Source organism: Rutidosis leptorrhynchoides, chromosome 5 (genome assembly GCF_046630445.1).
Source record: "Rutidosis leptorrhynchoides isolate AG116_Rl617_1_P2 chromosome 5, CSIRO_AGI_Rlap_v1, whole genome shotgun sequence".
Lineage (NCBI taxonomy): Eukaryota > Viridiplantae > Streptophyta > Magnoliopsida > Asterales > Asteraceae > Rutidosis > Rutidosis leptorrhynchoides.
This window is the reverse complement of record NC_092337.1, coordinates 204,063,858-204,083,032: the sequence shown is the minus strand read 5'-3', so window position 1 is coordinate 204,083,032 and position 19,175 is coordinate 204,063,858.

Below are 19,175 nucleotides of genomic sequence, written 5' to 3'. Positions count from 1 at the left end.
CCTATAATATATGTCGAGAGAGAGAAATTAAACTAGGGGATGAAACGTTTAAAATTGATTTAATACTAGTCGAGTTAGGAAGTTTTGATATAATAATTGGCATGGACTAGTTGAAAAAGGTGAGAGCAGAGGTCGTTTGTTACAAAAATGCGATTCGCATTATGCGTGAAAAAGGAAAACCTTTAATGGTGTACGGAGAAAAGAACAACACGAAATTAAATCTTAGTAGTAGTTTGAAGGCGCAAAAACTAATAAGAAAAGGTTGTTACGTTATTCTAGCACACATCGAGGAAGTTAAACCTGAAGAAAAGAACATCAGTGATGTTCCATCGCAAAAGAATTTCCCGATGTATTTCCGAAAGAATTACCGGGATTACCCCCACATCGATTCGTTGAATTTCAAATAGACCTTGTACCAGGAGCTGCACCAATAGCTCGTGCTCCATACAGACTCGCACCCAGCGAAATGAAAGAATTACAAAGTCAGTTACAGGAACTTTTAGAGCGTGGTTTCATTCGACCAAGCACATCACCATGGGGAGCTCCTGTTTTGTTTGTCAAGAAGAAAGATGGTACATTTAGGTTGTGTATCGACTACCGAGAGTTGAACAAACTTACCATCAAGAACCGCTACCCACTACCGAGAATCGACGACTTATTTGATCAACTACAAGGCTCATCTATTTATTCGAAGATCGATTTACCTTATGGATATCATCAAATGCGGGTGAAGGAGGATGATATTCCAAAGACTGCTTTTAGGACGCGTCACAGTCATTACGAGTTTATGGTTATGCCGTTTGGATTGGCTAACACACCAGCTGTGTTCATGGACCTCATGAACATAGTGTGTGGGCTATATCTTGACAAGTTTGTTATTATTTTTATCGATGACATACTTATTTACTCGAAGAATGATCAAGAGCACGAAGAACATTTGAGAAAAGTGCTAGAGTTGCCGAGAAAAGAAAAACTGTACGCTAAGTTTTCAAAGTGTGCATTTCGGTTGGAAGAAGTTCAATTCCTAGGTCATATAGTGAACAAAGAAGGTATTCAGGTGGATCTAGCAAAGATTGAAACCGTGAAAAGTGAGAAACCCCGAAAACTCCGAAACATATACGCCAATTTTTAGCACTAGCTGTTACTACAGAAGGTTCATCCACGACTTTTCCAGAATAGCAAAACCCTTGACTGCATTAACGCATAAAGGGAAGAAATTTGTATAGAAAGATGAGCAAGAGAAAGCGTTTCAGTTGTTAAAGAAAAAGTTAATTACGGCACCTATATTGTCATTACCTGAAGGGAATGATGATTTTGTGATATATTGTGACGCCTCAAAGCAAGGTCTCGGTTGTGTATTAATGCAACGAACGAAAGTAATTGCTTATGCGTCTAGACAATTAAAGATTCACGAACAGAATTATACGACGCATGATTTGGAATTAGGCGCGGTTGTTTTTGCATTAAAGACTTGGAGGCACTACTTATATGGGGTCAAAAGTATTATATATACTGACCACAAAAGTCTTCAACACATATTTAATCAGAAACAACTGAATATGAGGCAGCGTAGGTGGATTGAATTGTTGAATGATTATGACTTTGAGATTCGTTACCACCTGGGGAAGGCAAATGTGGTAGCTGACGCCTTGATCAGAAAGGACAGAAAACCCATTCGAGTAAAAGCTATGAATATAATGATTCACACTAACCTTACTACTCAAATAAAGGAGGCGCAACAAGGAGTTTTAAAAGAGGGAAATTTAAAGGATGAAATACCCAAAGGATCGGAGAATCATCTTAATATTCGAGAAGACGGAACCCGGTATAGGGCTGAAAGAATTTGGGTACCAAAATTTGGAGATATGAGAGAAATGGTACTTAGAGAAGCTCATAAAACCAGATACTCAATACAACGTGGAACGGGGAAGATGTATAAGGATCTCAAGAAACATTTTTGGTGGCAAGGTATGAAAGTTGATGTTGCTAAATACGTAGGGGAATGTTTGACGTGTTCTAAGGTCAAAGCGTAGCATCAGAAACCATCAGGTCTACTTTAACAACCCGAAATCTCGGAATGGAAATGGAAAAACATTACCATGGATTTCATCACTAAATTACCAAGGACTGTAAGTGGTTTTGATACTATTTGGGTAATAGTTGATCGTCTCACCAAATCAGCACACTTCCTGCCAATAAGAGAAGATGACAAGATGGAGAAGTTAGCACGACTGTATTTGAAGGAAGTCGTCTCCAGACATGGAATACCAATCTCTATTATCTTTGATAGGGATGGCAGATTTATTAAAAGATTCTGGCAGACATTACAGCAAGCATTAGGAACTCGTCTAGACATGAGTACTGCCTATCATCCATAAACTGATGGGCAGAGTGAAAGGATGATACAAACGCTTGAAGACATACTACGAGCATGTGTTATTGATTTCGAAAATAGTTGAGATCGACATCTATCGTTAGCAGAATTTTCCTACAACAACAGCTACCATTCAAGCATTGAGATGGCGCTGTTTGAAGCATTTTATGGTAGAAAGTGCAGGTCTCCAATTTGTTGGAGTGAAGTTGTAGTGACCCGAACTTTTCCATGTTTATATATATTAATTGAGATTGATATTTACATGATTAAATGTTTCCAACATGTTAAGCAATCAAACTTGTTAAGACTTGATTAATTGAAATATGTTTCATATAGACAATTGACCACCCAAGTTGACCGGTGATTCACGAACGTTAAAATTTGTAAAAACTATACGATGACATATATATGGTTATATATATAGTTAACATGTTTTTATTATAAGTATGTATCTCATTAGGTATGTTAACAATGAGTTATATACATAAAAATGAGACTATTAATTTAAGAAACTCGAAAACGATATATATAACGATTATCGTTATAACAACGTCTTACTAGGTACATATGAATCATATTAAGATATTGATACACTTGGTTAATTATGTTAAATGATAAGTAAATATATTATTAAGTGTATTAACAATGAAATACATATGTAAAAATAAGACTACTAACTTAATGATTTCGAAACGAGACATATATGTAACGATTATCGTTGTAACGACATTTAACTGTATATACATCATACTAAGATATATTATATATCATAATATCATGATAATATAATAATTTAACATCTCATTTGTTATAATAAACAATGGGTTAACAATATTCAACAACATCGTTAACCTAAAGGTTTCAAAACAACATTTACATGTAACGACTAACGATGACTTAACGACTCAGTTAAAATGTATATACATGTAGTGTTTTAATATGTATTCATACACTTTTGAAAGACTTCAAGACACTTATCAAACTACTTCTACTTAACAAAAATGCTTACAATTACATCCTCGTTCAGTTTCATCAACAATTCTACTCGTATGCACCCGTATTCGTACTCGTACAATACACAGCTTTTAGATGTATGTACTATTGGTATATACACTTCAATGATCAGCTCTTAGCAGCCCATGTGAGTCACCTAACACATGTGGGAACCATCATTTGGCAACTAGCATGAAATATCTCATAAAATTACAAAAATATGAGTAATCATTCATGACTTATTTACATGAAAACAAAATTACATATCCTTTATATCTAATCCATACACCAACGACCAAAAACACCTACAAACACTTTCATTCTTCAATTTTCTTTATCTATATGATCTCTCTCAAGTTCTATCTTCAAGTTCTAAGTGTTCTTCATATATTCTACAAGTTCTAGTTACATAAAAGCAAGAATACTTTCAAGTTTGCTAGCTCACTTCCAATCTTGTAAGGTGATCATCCAACCTCAAGAAATCTTTGTTTCTTACAGTAGGTTATCATTCTAATACAAGGTAATAATCATATTCAAACTTTGGTTCAATTTCTATAACTATAACAATCTTATTTCAAGTGATGATCTTACTTGAACTTGTTTTCGTGTCATGATTCTGCTTCAAGAACTTCGAGCCATCCAAGGATCCGTTGAAGCTAGATCCATTTTTTTCTTTTCCAGTAGGTTTATCCAAGGAACTTAAGGTAGTAATGATGTTCATAACATCATTCGATTCATACATATAAAGCTATCTTATTCGAAGTTTTAAACTTGTAATCACTAGAACATAGTTTAGTTAATTCTAAATTTGTTCGCAAACAAAAGTTAATCCTTCTAACTTGACTTTTAAAATCAACTAAAAACATGTTCTAAATCTATATGATATGCTAACTTAATGATTTAAAACCTGGAAACACGAAAAACATCGTAAAACCGGATTTACGCCGTCGTAGTAACACCGCGGGCTGTTTTGGGTTAGTTAATTAAAAACTATGATAAACTTTGATTTAAAAGTTGTTATTCTGAGAAAATGATTTTTATTATGAACATGAAACTATATCCAAAAATTATGGTTAAACTCAAAGTGGAAGTATGTTTTCTAAAATGGTCATCTAGACGTCGTTCTTTCGACTGAAATGACTACCTTTACAAAAATGACTTGTAACTTATTTTTCCGACTATAAACCTATACTTTTTCTATTTAGATTCATAAAATAGAGTTCAATATGAAACCATAGCAATTTGATTCACTCAAAACGGATTTAAAATGAAGAAGTTATGGGTAAAACAAGATTGGATAATTTTTCTCATTTTAGCTACGTGAAAATTGGTAACAAATCTATTCCAACCATAACTTAATCAACTTGTATTGTATATTATGTAATCTTGAGATACTATAGACACGTATACAATGTTTCAACCTATCATGTCGACATATCTATATATATTTCGGAACAACCATAGACACTCTATATGTGAATGTTGGAGTTAGCTATACAGGGTTGAGGTTGATTCCAAAATATATATAGTTTGAGTTGTGATCAATACTGAGATACGTATACACTGGGTCGTGGATTGATTCAAGATAATATTTATCGATTTATTTCTGTACATCTAACTGTGGACAACTAGTTGTAGGTTACTAACGAGGACAGCTGACTTAATAAACTTAAAACATCAAAATATATTAAAAGTGTTGTAAATATATTTTGAACATACTTTGATATATATGTATATATTGTTATATGTTCGTGAATCAACCAGTGGCCAAGTCTTACTTCCCGACGAAGTAAAAAAATATGTGAAAGTGAGTTTCATTTGATTCCCTTTTACTCTTTACATTTTTGGGACTGAGAATACATGCGCTGTTTTTACAATTGCTTTTGAAATATATTTTGAACTGCGAATACATGCAAATGCTTTATTAACTGTTTTATAATATTTATATGTGTGAGTTTCATTACTTCCCTTTTAAATGCTTTTACAATATATATTTTTGGGACTGAGAATACATGCGATGTTTTTATAACTGTTTTACGAAATGGACACAAGTAATTGAAACTACATCATATGGTTGAATTATCGAAATCGAATATGCCCCTTTTTATTAAGTCTGGTAATCTAAGAATTAGGGAACAGACACCCTAATTGACGCGAACTCTAAAGATAGATCTATTGGGCCTAACAAACCCCATCCAAAGTACCGGATGCTTTAGTACTTCGAAATTTATATCATATCCGAAAGGTGTCCCGGAATGATGGGGATATTCTTAAATATGCATCTTGTTAATGTCGGTTACCAGGTGTTCACCATATGAATGATTTTTATCTCTATGTATGGGATGTGTATTGAAATATGAAATCTTGTGGTCTATTATTATGATTTGATATATATAGGTTAAACCTATAACTCACCAACATTTTTGTTGACATTTTAAGCATGTTTATTCTCAGGTGATTATTAAGAGCTTCCGCTGTCGCATACTTAAATAAGGACGAGATTTGGAGTCCATGCTTGTATGATATTGTGTAAAAACTGCATTCAAGAAACTTATTTTGTTGTAACATATTTGTATTGTAAACCATTATGTAATGGTCGTGTGTAAACAGGATATTTTAGATTATCATTATTTGATAATCTACGTAAAGCTTTTTAAAACCTTTATCTATGAAATAAAGGTTATGGTTTGTTTTAAAAATGAATGCAGTCTTTGAAAAACGTCTCATATAGAGGTCAAAACCTCGCAACGAAATCAATTAATATGGAACGTTTTTAATCAATAAGAACGGGACATTTCAGAAGTGGGGGATAGACAGATTACATGTCAAGAGATAATACAAGAAACTACCAAGAAGATCATCCAAATTCAACAACGGTTGAAAACCGCCCATAGTCGACAAAAGAGCTACGCCGACATTAAAAGAAAAGATATAGAATTTGAAATTGGAGAGATGGTCATGCTTAAGGTTGCACCTTGGAAAGGCGTTGTTCGATTTGGTAAACGAGGAAAATTAAATCCAAGGTATATTGGACCATTCAAGATTATTGATCGTGTCGGACCAGTAGCTTACCGACTTGAGTTACCTCAACAATTCATGGCTATACATAACACTTTCCACGTCTTGAATTTGAAGAAATATTTTGCTAAAGAAGATCTCACTATTCCGTTAGACGAAATTCAAATCAACGAAAAACTTCAATTCATCGAAGAACCCGTCGAAATAATGGATCGTGAGGTTAAAAGACTTAAACAAAACAAGATACCAATTGTTAAGGTTCGATGGAATGCTTGTAGAGGACCCGAGTTCACCTGGGAACGAGAAGATCAGATGAAGAAGAAATACCCGCACTTATTTCCAGAAGATACGTCAACACCTCCAGCTGCTTAAAATATCGGGACGAAATTTATTTAACGGGTAGGTACTGTAGTGACCCGAACTTTTTCATGCTTATATATATTAAATGAATTTGATATTTACATGATTAAGTGTTTCCAACATGTTAAGCAATCAAACTTGTTAAGACTTGATTAATTGAAATAGGTTTCATATAGACAATTGACCACCCAAGTTGACCGGTGATTCACGAACGTTAAAACTTGTAAAAACTATATGATGACATATATATGATTATATATATAGCTAACATGATATTATGATAAGTAAGTATCTCATTAGGTATTTTAACAATGATTTATATACATAAAATTGTGTTTATTGAATTAAGAAACTCGAAACGATATATGTAACGATTATCGTTATAACAACGTCTTACTAATTACATATGAATCATATTAAGATATTTTTACACTATGTTTAATCATGATAAATGATAAGTAAACATGTCATTATGTATATTAACAATGAACTACATATGTAAAACAAGACTACTAACTTAAGAATTTTGAAACGAGACATATATGTAACGATTATCGTTGCAACAACATTTAACTGTATATATATCACACTAAGATATATTAATATATCAGAATATCATGATAATGTAATAATTTAACATCTCTTTATATATAATAAACAATGGGTTAACAACATTTAACAAGATCGTTAACCTAAAGGTTTCAAAACAACATTTACATGTAACGACTAATGATGACTTAACGACTCAGTTAAAATGTATATACATGTAGTGTTTTAATATGTATTCATACACTTTTGAAAGACTTCGAGACACTTATCAAAATACTTCTACTTAACAAAAATGCTTACAATTACATCCTCATTCAGTTTCATCAACAATTCTACTCGTATGCACTCGTATTCGTACTCGTACAATACACAGCTTCTAAATGTATGTACTATTGGTATATACACTACAATGATCAGTTCTTAGCAGCCCATGTGAGTCACCTAATACATGTGAGAACCATCATTTGGCAACTAGCATGAAATATCTCATAAAATTACAAAAATATTAGTAATCATTCATGACTTATTTACATGAAAACAAAATTACATATCCTTTATATCTAATCCATATACCAACGACCAAAAAAACCTACAAACACTTTCATTCTTCAATTTTCTTCATCTAATTGATCTCTCTCAAGTTCCATCTTCAAGTTCTAAGTGTTCTTCATAAATTCTACAAGTTCTAGTTTCATAAAATCAAGAATACTTCCAAGTTTACTATCTCACTTCCAATCTTGTAAAGTGATCATCCAACCTCAAGAAATCCTTGCTATTTACATTATGATATCATTTTAAATCAAGGTAATACTCATATACAAACTTTGATTCAATTTATATAACTATAACTATCTGAATTCGAGTGATAATCTTACTTGAACTTGTTTTCGTGTCATGATTCTACTTCAAGAACTTTCAAGTCATCCAAGATCCTTTGAAGCTAGATCTATTTTTCTCATTTCCAGTAGGTTTATCCACAAAACCTGAGGTATTAATGATGTTCTTAACATCATTTGATTCATATATATAAAACTACCTTATTCGGAGGTTTAAACTTGTAATCACTAGAACATAGTTTAGTTAATTCTAAACTTGTTTGCAAACAAAAGTTAATCCTTCTAACTTGAAATTTAAAATCAACTAAACACATGTTCTATATCTATATGATATGCTAACTTAATGATTTAAAACCGAAAAACACGAAAAACACCGTAAAACCGGATATACGTCGTTGTAGTATCACCGCAGGCTGTTTTGGGTTAGTTAATTAAAAACTATGATAAACTTTGATTTCAAAGTTGTTCTTCTGAGAAAATGATTTTTCTTATGAACATGAAACTATATCCAAAAATCATGGTTAAACTCTATGTGGAAATATGTTTTCCAAAATGGTCATCTAGACGTCGTTCTTTCGACTGAAATGACTACCTTTATAAAAACGACTTGTAACTTATATTTTAGACTATAAACCTATAATTTTTATGTTTAGATTCATAAAATAGAGTTCAATATGAAAACATAGCAATTTGATTCACTCAAATCGGATTTAAAACGAAGAAGTTATGGGTAAAACAAGATTGGATATTTTTTTATTGTTGTAGCTACGGGAAATATTGTAACAATTCTATACAAATCATATCTTAAATTACTTATATTGTATTATACATGTATTCTAATATATTATATAATCTTGGGATACCATAGACACGTATGCAAATGTTTTGACATATCAAATTGACCCATGTATATATATTATTTGGAACAACCATAGACACTCTATATGCAGTAATGTTGGAGTTAGCTATACAGGGTTGAGGTTGATTTCAAAAACAATATACTTTGAGTTGTGATCTATCCTGAGACGTGTATACACTGGGTCGTGGATTGATTCAAGATAATATATATATCGATTTATTTCTGTACATCTAACTGTGGACAACTAGTTGTAGGTTACTAACGAGGACAGCTGACTTAATAAATTTAAAATAGTAAAACGTATTAAAAATGTTGTAAATATATTTTGAACATACTTTGATATATATGTACATATTTGTTATAGGTTTGTGAATCGACCAGTGGCCAAGTGTTACTTCCCGACGAAGTAAAAATCTGTGAAAGTGAGTTATAGTCCCACTTTTAAAATCTAATATTTTTTGGGATAAGAATACATGCACCTTTTTAAATGTTTTACAAAATAGACACAAGTACATGAAACTACTTTCTATGGTTGAACGATCGAAGTCGAATATGCCCCTTTTTACTTGGTAACCTAAGAATTAGTAAACCAGTCTACTAATTGACGCGAATCCTAAAGATAGATCTATTGGGCCAACAAACCCCATCCGTTGTAGTGGATGCTTTAGTACTTCGAGTTTTTATATCATGTCCGATGGATGTCCCAGAATGATGGGGATATTCTTATATGCATCTTGTTAATGTCGGTTACCAGGTGTTCACCATATGAATGATTTTTATCTCTATGTATGGGATGTATATTGAAATATGAAATCTTGTGGTCTATTATTACGATTTGATAAATATATAGGTTAAACCTATAACTCACCAACATTTTTGTTGACGTTTAAAGCATGTTTATTCTCAGGTGATTTTTAAGAGCTTCCGCTGTTGCATGCTAAAATAAGGACAAGATTTGGTGTCAGCATGCTTGTATAATATTGTTTAAAACTGCATTCGAGATTTACTTTGTTGTAACATATTAATATTGTAAACCAATATGTATTGGTAGTGTGTATGTGTGATATTTTTTAGATTATCATTTCTGGATAATCTAGGTGATGTCCTTTTAACCTTGTCGATAAAATAAAGGTTATGTTTTGTTTTAAAAATGAATGCAGTCTTTGAAAAACGTCTCATATAGAGGTCAAAACCTCGCAACGAAATCAATTAATATGGAACATTTATAATCAATATGAACGGGACATTTCAGTTGGTATCAGAGCGTTGGTCTTAGAGAACCAGAAATTTTCATTAGTGTGTCTTATCGAGTTTGTTAGGATACATTAGTGAGTCTGGACTTCGATCGTGTTTTCTTTAAAAATGATTGCTTAACACTTTTGTTGGAAATTATATATTATTAACATGTAAATATTATGTGATATATTAACCTCTTAATGTGTTTGATATTGTGTGATAGATGTCTAACACTAGTACAAATCCCATCGACTCACCTAATCATAATAATGAAGAGTCGAATATATTTTGGGAAGATTCACAAATTCCCGAAGAGGAACCGGAAGAGGAGGAACCGGAAGAGGAGGAACCGGAAGAAGAGGAACAAGAAGAGGAGGAACCGGAAGAGGAAGAACCAGAAGAAGAAGAGGTTCCGGAGGAAGAAATATTGATACCTACAGTAAATCGGTTAAATAAAAGAAAATCCTCAACCAACGGACCAAAATCAATAATGGTCAATGGTGTTTCCGCCGAGGAAGCAAAATATTGGGAAGATTACCAATTTTCCGATGAATCGGATCCCGATGAGGATTCCGATGATGTTATAGAAATTACCTCGACCCAATTTAATAAAGCAAAAGAAAATAATAAGAGAAAAGGTATAAAAATGGAGTTCCAACCCCGATAAAATTTATATGTATCGGCAACGTTCGTATTTCCTAAAATGTAAAAATAACCCGGGAACCTCTAAACCACCAGGTTTTTCTAAACCATTGTGGAAAACGACGGCTCGTATTAGAGGATCACCATATATCCCTAGAAAATTAGGAAAACGAACCAAGTCCGAAGAAGTAGAAACCAGTGATTCAGATTAAAGGATTGTAATCTTGTTGTGTATTATTGTAGTGTGCTTGTATTTTTATGTTCTATGTAAAAATTTCTTGTATTGTTTGTTAATTATCTTTTACGAATCTAATCCTTGTCTATTTTACAGTATAAAAAAAAATAGACGTTAAGGGTAGACAACCGAATATTTTAGAAGACCTACCAGAGGATATGATTGAGGAAATCTTGTCTAGAGTCGGTCAGAATTCATCAGCACATTTAGTTATGGCGAAATTAACTTGTCAAACATTTGAAAGACTTTCAGAAACGCCTTAGTTTATAAAAGGCTTTCCTTTGATAGGTGGGGTATATCACATTGGGGAGACCGTAAGTTACGCCGTGTTTTCTTTGTAGCGTTAAGTGCGGGGAACCCAAATGCAATTTTACGCTACGGGTTAAGAACCTATTTTGACTCAACATATCCCAACATAAGATTTCTTGAGTTAGAAAGAGCTTCTAACATGCAACATAAAGAAGCATGTTATACTTACGGGTTAGTGATGTTCGCTTCTTACCAAAGTGAGAAAAAGAACATCGGATTACAACTTTTAAATAAAACCTTCCCACAAGTGACGGATTCAGTAGTTGGGGTGAGAAACAAGGTTTTTAGATTATTACGGGGCTGTTGGACATTACAAAATCCTCGTCCTTTTGACAACATTACAACATGCTGTCTAGCCAATGATCATAACGGGTACTTTCCACAAGACCAAGGATGGGAAGTTGTCCTAGTAAAACAAGAATGCATGACTTGTTTCTGGACTTATGAATTATGTGTCTTTATTTCTTTTGCTGAACAACTTGCGTATTAACTAGAATTACCTTTATAGCTGCCGAGTAGCAATGTTATTATGTGCTATATTTCATCCTATATGTATAATAGCGGTATTGTAAGTTTGTAAAATATTGTATAAAGTTTGAACGCGAAATATTCTTGTAATAAGTTTTTCATATAGAATCGTAGTAGTTGAATTATATAATAGCTGCTAAGTATGAACTTAACGGGTAGGTACTACCCGAATTAAAAACTATAAAATGCTAATATGAAGAAAAAGCTTTTATAAATAAGTTCATATTATGCTACGAAATACGAAAATACACTTGACGACCATCGTTATCTTGGTCCCACAGCTTGATCATAACTCTATATGAATTTAATAAATAACCTTGCATTCTTTATTTAAAAATGATTTCCTATAAAGGAAACCTATCAAAATATGTAAGTTTAGAAAAACCATACATTATTACTTAACTAAAAGTTGACAAAAACAAAGTCAACAACATCCACTATTAAATGTATCAAAATAGAATGCAAGTTATTGTTTAACAAAAGCTGCCATCATAAATATGCAGACTCTCTAAGCACAGCGGAAGCAATCAATCATGAACCTGAGAATAAAACATGCGAGTAACTGTCAACAAAAATGTTGAGTGAATTATAGGTTTAATATTGCAAACAATATTTAGTAAAAACCATAAAAATTTATGTTTGAAAACATAAAAACTCCTTTTTGGACCACAAAATTATATGCTAGAAAACATATAAAAACATTATTCCATTTACCGTGAGCCACCTGGTAACCACTTAACCATTTATTTACCTTTGCTAAACACAATAAATAATATACACCGAACAAGTGTATCTACAACAAATTACGAAGTACTAAACATTCCGATTATAAATTGCTAGCGCGACTAGCTCGAAATGTGGTTGTCAAACCCGATAGATCTATCCGTAGGATTCGCGTTCACTAGTAGAAACCAGTGATTACAGTTACCAGACTAGAGAATATTTTTGTTCAACTCACAATGAATAATTTAAACCAACTTCCACTTGTGTCCAAAATATAAAATAAATTGCATGTATTCTCATCCCAAAAGATTTAAATAGAAAAATGGGACTATAACTCACCTTAATAGCAAACGAAGTAACCACACAAATATGCGAACAGCAAATGAAGTAAAGTGATCAGGAATGATCACAACGCCGACCTATAAATAAAGAAGGTCGATATAAATAACTAACTTAGGTCAAGTCTTAGTATGATAGCTATTGTACATGTTGCAAGTAGTCATAGAACAATACTCAACATGCATCGGTTTGATCGGAACAGCGTATGGACACACACTTTCTATTTTTAGAAAGTTTCTATTTTTAGCAGGTTTCCATTTTTGGAAAGTTTCTATTTTTGGAAAGTTTCTACTTTTGGAAAGTTTCTATTTTAGGAAAGTTTCTATTTTTGGAAAGTTTCTATTTTTAGAAAGTTTTAAGTTAGGAAAATTTCCATATTTAGAAAGTCAACGAAAGTCAACTGAAAGTCAAAGTCAACCGAAAGTCAACTCAAAAGTAAACCTTGGTCAAACATAGTCAACGTTAATTTTAAAAGTGTAAGTTGTAATAATAATGTAAGTTATAATGTTTATTAAAGTTAAATATGTCTAATTATGTAATAACATAAGTTTAATTAAATTAAAATGACTTATTAAAGTTAATATAAGTTTAAATGATATAATTAATATAACATAAGTATTTAATTAATTAATTAAATATTAGTCATAATATAAGTATTATTAATTAATAATAAATTTTAAATCATATCATAAGTATTATTAATTAATAATGAATTATTAATCATATCATAAGTTTATAATTATAATTATTAAATCATAAGTATTTAATAATTAAATTATAATTAAATAATAACTAAGCCTTATAATAATTAAATAATTAATTAATCTTTATTATAAGTCTTATAATAATAATCTTATAATATAATTTTAATACTTATCATAAGTATTTTCCATTAATAATAAAAGTATTATTAATCATAAGTTTAATTAAAATGTTAATTAAATCATAAGTAATAATTAAATGATATAATAAATATATATCATAACTCTTAAATTATAATAATTACTTTTTATATCATAAGTAATTAAATTATAATGAAATTCATTATTTATATCCTAAGTTTAATAATTAATCACAAGTTTTAAATCAAAAGTTCATCGGGTCGTATCCTGAGCCCCGGGTGTCGGTTTTCGGCGAACCGTACATATATCTACGCCTAATCAAACCACCCGACACTTTGGTACACTCAAGAACACACCAAGAACAGCCCATAAGTCGTGGTGATCAGCCATGACACCACTTGAAACTTTAATTCAATCAAAATCGTGTTTTAGACGTAACGGGTGATTCGTGGCTCGGATTTAGATGACCCGAACATGAAAGTTCGTCCCATCATTGATCCTAACACACTAAAACACCCTAAAGTCACCAAAAATGGTCACAAAGTCGGACCAAACCTGGTTCATACCAATATCAAACTTCAATCTTAACAAAATATCATTTTGATCATATCTGGGGCTCCGGAAATCGATACGACATGAATCCGGAGTCTAAAATCAATGTCTTGATGAGAGGAACTCATCTAGATACTTTATTTTAACTTTATATCAGTCACAATATCAAAAGTACACGAAATATCTGCTGTCCCAATTTTATCAAACCGAAAACATGTGTTTTTGAGTAATTCTACGCATACAAACACCATTACAATAACAAATAATCATTATATATTATACTATTAAAATAGACATCAAATACATAAAAATAAAGAAAAATTAAAAGTTCTAGGGTTAGGGTTTATACCCTAAATCAATAATCAACAAGTATAATCGCGTAGAGAACGGAATGAGGAACGCATTGGTGTTAATTGTTTCTTGATCCAAGCAATGATTTGATGAAGGATGATGATGATGGTGGTGGTATTGGCGACGGCAAGGGGAAAGGGAGAAGAGAGGAGAGAGCACAAAAATAGTTAGGTTTTGAAATAATGTGTAAATGAAAAATGAAATTTCTAAATGGAAGAATCAAGGGAGTTTACTCCCTCCCCCATGAGGCTTCAGCCGAATTTTGTAGTGGGGTGGGCCCTACTTAGCCCAAATTACTTAAATGTTATTTCCTTGTGGCCCGAAAGTCCGAACGAACCCCGAAACGCGAAAACACGCTTACGCGATTAAAAATTCGGAGAGATAACAAATACGCGACGAAAAATAAATATAAATACTATATATAATAATATGATCTTAAAATATCATATTTAAAATAATTAGGATTTAAATATCCTAAAAACTCGACCGTTGGTTTGAAAACCGAAAAGATTCGCCGGATAGAAGTCCGCGACACGTAGAAACGTATAACTTAAAATATAAATACAAATATTCACATAACACATAATAATTAATATATATATTATTATAAAAATAATAATATAGGTCATAGAAATGACGTGGCACGAATAATAATTAACGGTCGTTAAATAATTAACGATAAAAGATAACGGAAAAAGTAGGGTCGTTACAGTACCTTCCCGTTACGGAAATTTCGTCCCGAAATTTAAGCAGGTACAGGGTTGACTCAGCATCTAGGAACAAATGCGGGTACTTCTGCTTCATCTGATCTTCACACTCCCAAGTGAACTCGAGACCGCGTCTGGCATTCCATCTAACTCGAACAATATGAATTCTACTCTGCTTAAGAGTCTTAACCTCTCTATCCATAATTTCAACAGGTTCCTTAATAAGATGAAGTTGTTTATCAACATGAAGTTCCTCAAGAGGAATAGTCTCATCGGCCTCGGCCAAGCACTTCTTCAAATTCGACAAATGAAAACGTCGTGAACAGCACTGAGTTCTTGTGGCAATTTCAAGCGATAAGCCACGGGTCCAACTCTATGAATAATCTCAAAAGGTCCAACAAAACGAGGATTCAACTTTCCTCTTTTACCAAAACGTATCACGCCCTTCCAAGGTGATACCTTCAACATAACACGATCACCGACCTAAAATTCAATATCGTTCCTTCTCTTATTGGCATAGCTCTTTTGACGACTTCTGGCGGTTCTCAATCTTTCCATAATCTGTACGATCTTCTCGGTAGTCTCATGAATAATTTCTGGGCCTGTGAGTTGAGCATCCCCAACCTCGTTCCAACAGACAGGAGACCTACACTTTCTACCATACAGAGCTTCAAACGGTGTGACTTTAATACTTGCATAATAGCTGTTATTATAAGAAAATTCAGCTAGCGGCAAATATCTATCCCACCCATTACCAAAATCAATAACACACGCTCGTAACATGTCTTCTAACGTCTGAATGGTCCTTTCACTCTGACCATCCGACTGAGGATGATAAATGGTGCTCATATCCAACTTAGTTCCCAAAGCTTCCTGTAAGGATCGCCAAAACCTCGATATAAATCGACTGTCGTGGTTTGAACTAATAGATACAGGAACACCATGTCTTGAAATAATTACCTTCAAATACAAACGAGTAAGCTTCTCCATCGAATCTGTTTCCTTAATCGGCAAGAAATGAGCTGACTTTGTGAGCCAGTCAACAATCACCCAAATGGTATCATAACCACCCACAACTCTCGGTAACTTCATAATAAAATCCATCGTAATGCCTTCCCACTTCCACTCGAGAATCTCATGTTGCACCAAAAGTCCAGATGATTTCTGATGTTCAGCTTTAACCTTAGCACAGGTCAAGCACTTAGCCACATAAGTAGCCGCATCAGCTTTCAAGTTAGGCCACCAATACAGCTCCTTAAGAACATGATACATCTTTCTTGAACCAGGATGAATAGAGTACCTAGACTTATGAGCTTCATCCAAAACAAGTTATCGTAGATCACCAAACTTCGAAACCCAAAGGCGTCCCGCAAAATACCGAGTACCATTGGTTCGTACCTCTAATTGTTTACTCAAGCCTCGGACCTTCCCGTTACAAAATTTTCCTCCTTCAAGGCTTCTTGTTGAGCTGCAAGAATCTGCCTTGCGAGTTTTGTTCGAATGGTCATATTCAAAGCCCTAAACCCACGAGGTTCACTCTCTCTTTTTGACTTAAAGCATCAGCCACGGCATTGACGTTTTCCCGGAATGGCTAAAGGAGTTCACAATCATACTCGTTCAACAATTCAACCCATCCTCTCTACCTCATATTCCACCGTCTTTGATCAAAGATATGTTGAAGACTTTTGTGATCAGTGTACACTGTATATTTGACCCCATATAAGTAATGTCTCCAATTCTTGAGTGCGAACACAACAACTCCCAACTCTAAATCATGGGTTGTATAATTCTGTTCATGGATCTTCAACTGACATGACACATAAGCGATGACTTTCTTTCGTTGCATCAAAACGCAACCAAAGCCCTGACGCGATGCATCATAATGGACAACAAAATCGTCATTACCCTAAGGTAGTGACAATATCGGAGCAGAAGTTAACTTCTCCTGCAGAGTTTGAAAAGCAGCATTTTGTTCATTCTTCCACTCATACTTTTTCCCCTTGTGCGTTAAAGCAGTCAGAGGTTTAGCTATTTGAGAGAAATCTTGAATGAACCTTTTATAATAGCCTGCTAATCCTAGAAACTGGTGAATTTGAGTAGGAGTTTTCGGAATTTCCCACTTTTCAATTGCCTCAATCTTGGCAGGATCAACTTGTATTCCCTGTTTACTAACAATATGCCCAAGGAATTGAACTTCTCTTAATCAGAAAGCACACTTAGAGAACTTAGCGTACAACTCTTCTTTTCTTAATAAATCAAGCACTAACTTCAAATGTTCCTCGTACTCTTCATCACTCTTGGAATAAATAAGGATGTCGTCGATGAAAACAATAACGAATTTGTCCAGATAGGGTATACACACATGGTTCATGAGGTCCATGAACACAGCAGGTGCGTTGGTTAATCCGAACGACATAACAAGAAATTCATAGTGACCATAACGGGTACGGAAAGCGGCTTTCGAAATATCAGTTTCTTTAGCCCGCAGTTGGTGATAGCCGGAACGAAGATCAATCTTAGAATAAATGGACGAACCTTGAAGTTGATCGAACAAATCATCAATTCTCGGAAGAGGGTAACGATTCTTAACCGTAAGCTTGTTCAATTCACGATAATCAATGCACATACAGAACGAACCATCTTTCTTCTTAATAAACAAAACAGGAGCTCCCCAAGGGGACGAATTGGGACGAATAAAATATAGTTGTAACAATGAAGGAAGAAATATATAGAGTAGTCACATCGGTGGCATAGATATATAAGGCAATTCTCTCAAGGGAGATAACGAGGATCATGGACTTCAAAGTAAATTTTCATTACATTTCCGAAAGGAAGACGTAACAAAGGTGTGATATTTCAACGAGAGTGAACTTCCTTGTACAATGAGCAACGAAATCTAGGATTCATCCATATTCTTAAACTTATATGCTTATGAAAGGAAACGTGAATCGTGGACTATAAAGAATGGCTGACTCCAGGTGAGATGAATCTCCAAAAATAATTTCGTGCACCTCAAAGTATTGAATCCTAGGATTGATGTTTATGAGGGTGTTGCGGTTGACAGCGAATATTGAGAGTAGAAACTCCTCAAATGGTCTAGTGTAATATATATCCATGATACTCACTATAACAACAGTTGGGGTAGAAACCTACCTAGCGCCTTTTCTACAATAGGGTGACCACCGAGTGTACCCTAGAAAATTGATTTATCGATCCGCGTTTCGGCCATGTCTAACCATAAGAGGGAAAATTTTATGAACGCGAAGTCTCTCGCACAAATTTTATAAAACCGGCATCCAAAGTGGTGTAAGAGCTTTTATCAATGAACTTAATAGTAAGTTTCATCCTTAAACAGAGGATGAGAAGAACTGTGATCCAAACACTCTGTAGAGTAATGCAAAAATTTGATAAAATAAATCAAAGGAGTTTTGAAAAAGCTTTAAATGTTTGATGTGACAACATAAACGGAACGAAGTTCTTAGTAAATTTAGAAGTCTGTACATCGTATACCATTTTATATAAAACAAATTGACTTAGTTAAACAGCTCAATAAATGAGTGGTTTTAAAATGATTTTGAAGGTATGATTTAGTGTATACTAGCCAAAATAGGTAAGGGTAAATTTATTCATTTGAATCCATACGTACATATATGATTTTATAAATTGTATACATGATAAAATATTTCATTACTTTTATTCACCCATAAATCCGTGAGAACCAC